This window comes from Calonectris borealis, unplaced genomic scaffold (genome assembly GCF_964195595.1).
Source record: "Calonectris borealis unplaced genomic scaffold, bCalBor7.hap1.2 HAP1_SCAFFOLD_49, whole genome shotgun sequence".
Taxonomy (NCBI): Eukaryota; Metazoa; Chordata; class Aves; order Procellariiformes; family Procellariidae; genus Calonectris; species Calonectris borealis.
Window position 1 is genome coordinate 92,153 of NW_027441458.1, and position 5,801 is coordinate 97,953.

The 5,801-nt window shown below is 55.3% G+C and overlaps 1 pseudogene; it reads right to left on the minus strand.

Annotated features, from left to right (window-relative positions):
* Positions 1-277: 277 nt before the first annotated feature.
* LOC142076446 (olfactory receptor 14A16-like) lies at positions 278-1,307 on the minus strand (annotated as a pseudogene).
* Positions 1,308-5,801: the final 4,494 nt, after the last annotated feature.

A 5,801-nucleotide genomic window follows, 5' to 3' on the forward strand; every position in this document is an offset into this window, starting at 1 on the left:
TTCTGCACTCCTCTGTGGAAAGAAGAGCCCAAGCTGCACACGTTGCACGCAGGCAATCCCCTTTATTTACAGACATGCCACAAAGGAGGCCAGCATTAGCGCAGTGATAGACTCATGGAGAGAAGGCCTTTGGGCCAGACAGACTGGCTTCAGCCTCTTGAGAAGGAGGGTGAAAGCAAACATTTCTGAGCAAACACGATTATAACCAGTACAATGCCCAAAGGACACAAGTTGCCTGAGATCAATTGGAGAGTATTTATGAAAAGTGATAAGCGGCTTATTGCTGCTGAAATACTACTACTAGAAACAGGTTCTTCAGGGCATTCTTGAGTTCCTTGTTCCTCATGCTGTAGATGAGGGGGTTCACTGCTGGAGGTACCAACGAGTACAGAACTGTCACCACCAGTTCCAAGGATGGGGAAGAGATGGAGGGGGGCTTCAGGTAGGCACACATTCCAGTGCTGGCAAACAGGGAGACCACAGCCAGGTGAGGGATGCACGTGGAAAAGGCTTTGTGCCACCCCTGCTCAGAGGGGATCCTCAGCACAGCCCTGAAGATCTGCACGTAGGACAGCACGATGAAAATAAAACATCCAAAAGCTAAAGAAAGGCTAAACCAAATAAGCCCGACTTCCCGGAGGTAGGTGTGTGAGCAGGAGAGCTTGAGGACCGGGGGTATTTCACAGAAGAACTGGTCCACAGCATTGCCCTTGCAGAGGGGCAGTGAAAATGTATTGGCAGTATGAAGGAGAGAATTGAGAAAAGCAGTGCCCCAGGCAGCTGCTGCCATGTGGACACAAGCTCTGCTGCCCAGGAGGGTCCCGTAGTGCAGGGGTTGGCAGATGGCAACATAGCGGTCATAGGCCATGATGGTGAGAAGGGCACACTCTGCTCCAAGGAAGAAGAGAAACAGAAAGAGCTGGGCAGCACATCCCGAGTAGGAGATGGCTCTAGTGTTCCAGAGGGAATTGGCCATAGATTTGGGAACAGTGGCGGAGATGGAGCCAAGGTCGATGAGAGAGAGGTTGAGGAGGAAGAAGTACATGGGGGTGTGGAGGCGGTGGTCACAGGCTATGGCGGTGATGATGAGGCCGTTGCCCAGGAGGGCAGCCAGGTAGATGCCCAGGAAGAGCCAGAAGTGCAAGAGCTGCAGCTCCCGCGTGTCTGCGAAGGCCAGGAGGAGGAAGTGGGTGATGGAGCTGCCATTGGACATCTGCTGCCTCTGGGCATGGGGGACTGTCCAAGAGGGAAAAGACAGTGACAACTTAGGAGAAACTTCTCTGAGCAAAAGCAAAGCCATTTCTCATAGGAACCCCCCAAAGTGTCTCTCTCCATTCAGGAAGACCTTTGGCAGGTCCCTTGCACGAGCTCTGGTTGGTGCTGGCTGAGGGTGCCCCAGGGAGCCGCAGGCTCTGCTCTGGGCTCTGGAGGAGTCAGTCCTACCCTACAGCAACAGGTAAACAGGAACACGGGGTCATCTCAGATTAAATCCACTCGTGATATCAAAGAGCTTTTCATTGTTGTCGCTGCCAATTCACCTGCCTGCAGAGCAGAGCTGTGGGGGTTTTGGTTTGTGCCTTCTGGTCTGGTTGCCCCACCACAGCTGAGCAGTGTTTCTAATGCAGAAATCCCGGGCATTTCTGCTGCACTGCAAGTGAAATCGTGTGGGTCCTGAGAGGCAAAGGGACTGTCCCTCAGTGCAGAGTGAGGACAGCCGCTCTGTCCATCAGCCCTGCTCTCAGCTGCCCTGTGCTGGCAGCTCTTTCAGCTGGAGGACTATGGCACACACTTTGGCGTGTTCCCCCCAAAAGAAACCGGACACTGCTGGGAGCAGAGGAATCCACGTTCTGAGTGCACATCTCCAAAGCCCTCACCCCATTGTACCTGAGGAGGATCTCAGCTCTCCCCTCCCAACCACGGACACAGAGGGCTCCTTACAGCTGCCCACATACAGCCACCCAGCAGCATTTCAATGGCCTTAGCACCGAGGAGTCTTCTCCATGGGGCTCCTGCATGACATAGAGATGCCCCGGGAGAGCTTTGCCCTACTGGCGGGCAGCCTGCAGCCCAGCAGGACCTCCCAAGGAAAGACTCTACTCTCCTACATTTGTTGTGTCCTGGAAGGAGGGTGAGATGTGTGCCAGCCGCACACCCTGCAGTACCCAGAGCCCCAAAGGTTAACAGGGTGCGAGTTGGATGCTTTTCCTCCACGGACATACGGGCATGACAGTAGACACAGCGTTGGTGTCTGAGCTGCACTTGAATCCTCACCCCCCACAGCAGTGAGTGTCACAGTAAGAACAAGGGCGGCAGGGAGAAGAGGAGGACGTGCCAAAGTTCCCCTGCCAAGGGAGGCAGGAGAGGGAGACACAGTCAGAGGCTTGAGTTTTTCTCCTCTTTGGTGGTCAGGCTGCTGGGAAGGCAACTCATGGCCAAGTGTCCATGACATGAAGGGCAGAGGCTCTGCTGTGTGAGTGAGGAGAGCAGGGGGTTGCTCCACGGAAAGCATCTGCACTGCAGGGGATGGCAGGGAGGTGCCTGAAGCCCTCCTCCCATGGCCTTTCTGGGAGCAGTTCTCTCTTCCTCGCTGCCCATGGCTCTGCTGCCTGGAGCTCTTCTGGGCCAGGACCTGTTTCTCTGCCCTCATGGCTCCTCCCTCTTCATGCTCACAGAGCCCATCCACCCTGCTGCGTGCTCAGCTCTGCCCTGCAGACACCTCCTGGCAGCAGGGCACTGCCCAGGGACATCTCGGTGTGTGCAGGGGCTAAGGAGCAGCTCAGGCAAGTCCTAACGAGAACTGGGGTCTCATTGCCTACTCCAGAGCAGAGCAATCAATTCCCATCTCCCACTGCCCACCCAGACAACCCAGGGGAGAAAACTCAAAGCACACACTTCTTCCCTTTCAGGTAATCCCCTACCTCGACACCCATCTTTAACATGACCCTCTGCAAATGTCCTCCGGCTGATGGAGAAGCCTGAGCAGCCCTCACCCACGCTGCACCCTCTGGACAGCAGAATGACCCTGCCCTGCCGGGGCTCACTCCTTCCACCCACAGCTTCTCCCCACAGTGTTGTGGGGAGCTCCCCGGGCAGGCTGAGTGCTGACCCTGGCAGGCGGCAGACTCCCTGCCCTGGTGCTCAGCCCCCTGGGGCGCAGGGACCCTGCTCGGAAGGACAGCCCTGGCCACCCCTGCCTGCACACACGCCTTCACCCCCTGGAGCAGTGCCTGGGAGAAGGCAGCCGTCATGGCCTCTCCTTCTGACGGTGCAGCAGGGAAGCCCTGCTCTGCAGCACCTCCTCCTCCTCTACAGCAGGGAAGCTGTGAGAGTCCTCCTGAAAGATCATAGTTGCTGTGGCATGTACCAGCTTTTGGATATCCCTCCAGGAACAGCAGCTACATTGTCCTGCACCCAGGCACTTACCATGTAGAGGGCTGTGAAGATCTCTCCGCGCAGTGAGCTCTCAGCATCCTCCCACTCCAGACGGCCTTTACGCTCTCTCTGCCTCGCTCCCTCCCCTCGCTGCCTGCAGGCAGTGCCCTCAGCCCTGCTGCGCTTTGCAGAGGAGCTGCTCCTGGGCAGAGCTGTCTCTCTGCAGCACTGCCCACTTGCCAGGAGCTCCCTCCTTCCAGGAGCCCAGCCCAGCTCAGCAGCAGAGGACCAGCCCAAGGCAGCACTTGCTCTGCCCCTCGCGGCTCCCTCGAGGGGTCCCTGGGGCTCCAGGGGAACCTGCTGGGAAACAGCCTGAAGTCATCTCTGATCTTCCCTCCCTCAGCTGCGCAGAGACACTTCCTTCTCCTCTCAGGAAAAGACTTGGACATGAGAATCCCCTTTCTTTGTCCCAGCATTAGACAGGACTCCCAGGAAGGTGACAAGCAAAGACCTAATTTCTCCAAGCTGGGGGATATCCTCACGTGAATGAAATAGGCATTTCAGTGTGGCTTTGTAGTCCTAGGGCTCAAAAGACATTCAGCTCTCTGTTGTCCATGCCATGTCTCTGCTCTGAAGCAAAGCCTTTGCACACAGGGGGTCTTGGGCGCTTGGGACCAGGTTTCCTTAGGGCAGGGACGAGCTTGCCTGCTTCCACAGCTGCAGGGCTTCAGCCCAAACGTGCAGCAATGGCCTCAGCCAGGGCCACAGGCAGGAAGAGCTGGAGCTGCTCCTGAGGAGACAGAGCTGTGACATGGTTGCAGAGCTCAGGACAGCTGCTCTTCAAGGACAGCATCCTCCAAGCTCAGCAAGGCTCCAGATCAAAACTCCCTCTGAACTTGAAAGGCCATTGAAGGGCACCATCAGGAGCGTTCACTGCTTCAGGCACAGTTAAAGAAGAAACAAAGATGCTGTGTGGCCACTGCTGAATGTGGTGAGAGCAGGAGCAGATAGATCTGAGGTTCTCTGTGTCCTCTTTGCCTCAGTCTTCCCCAGCAAGGTCTGCCAGGCTTCTGGGACTCAGGGCAGGACTCTGGAGGAGATCAAGCAGCGGTGCATGGGGATCAAGTCAGGGATCACTTGAGCCAACGCAATCCTTACCAGTCTAGGGGACAGGAGGGGCGGCATCCCAGGGAGCTGAGAGAGCAGCCCAAGGTCACAGTGAAGCCACTCTCCATCATCTTTCAAAGGTGGTGGTGTCTGTGGGGATTCCCTGATGACTCGCAGCACCCAAACCTTGCACGCACCTTTCAAAACTGCCCCAAGGATGTGCAGAGGAGCGGAAGGCTGTGCCCCAGATCGTGTTCCCTCAGAGCCCATTTCTGGGGGTCTGAAAGAGAAGGTCACTGGATTTACTGGATTTAGCTTGTCTCTCGCCATCCTCTTTGCTTTCTGTGATGAAAGGACAGGACTGCAGGACACAGGGAGACCAGTGGTTGTCTTTTAACCTGGAAGTCAGTGAAGGTTTCAACATGCCTGGAGGCATCGAACTAGTAGGATCCTGCAGGGGTCTGTCCTTCCACCTGCCCTCTTTTACTTTTTTTTAATGCCCAGGAGGAGATGAGCGGGGGCTCTGTGGCTGGGTAGCAGCTCTGTGGGAAAGGCTCTGCTGGTCCTTGGATTTCATCAGGCAAAACAGGAGCCATCACCAAAGAAGGCCAACAGCATCCTTTGTTTCTCTCTTCATTCCTTGAAATTACAAGTGCTTCTCTTTTATTATCCTAATACCCTCCAAAACAAACAGCCTACCCTCTTAAACCTTTCCCCATTGGCTGTGCATTTCTTGTTTTGCTCCTGCTTTTGCTCCTGCGGTTGGTGATTCCCCAGCCTTTGGTGGGAGCCTGGACCGGAGACCCCCAGTAGTCCCTTTTCCCACCATCTGTTCCATGCCCTTCTCCTTTACAGTGTCCCCAGGTTGTGGAGGATCACAAAATCAAATTAAGCAGGTGATAGATTCAAAAATAAACTTGATTTAAATAAAAATAGTTTAGCAGATAACTAACTCGAAATGAGGCTCATCAAAATCATTCAGCCTATAAGATGAGGGCTCTCAACCTCGAGGAGTTTCTTGGGCAGCGTCCCGACCCAAGGGGAGAGTCTCCGACTGCAGACCTGCTGCTCCGAGGAGGACCAACTCAACTTGCCCTCCGGTGGGGCTCCATTTGTACCCCAGTTGAATCTGACCTGTGGTCAACTCTGAGTGGCTGAGGGCCTTAACTTTCTTACTCCTCACCCGAGGTGTATATGTGACCTATAGAGTGTACGTGTTGGCCGGCACGTGCCACCTTAAAGGCGCAAAATTAAGGGCGCAAAAAGTAAGGATGCAATGGTCCTGGTGCCTCCGGTCTTTTGTCGAGGCGGGTGAATCCGCC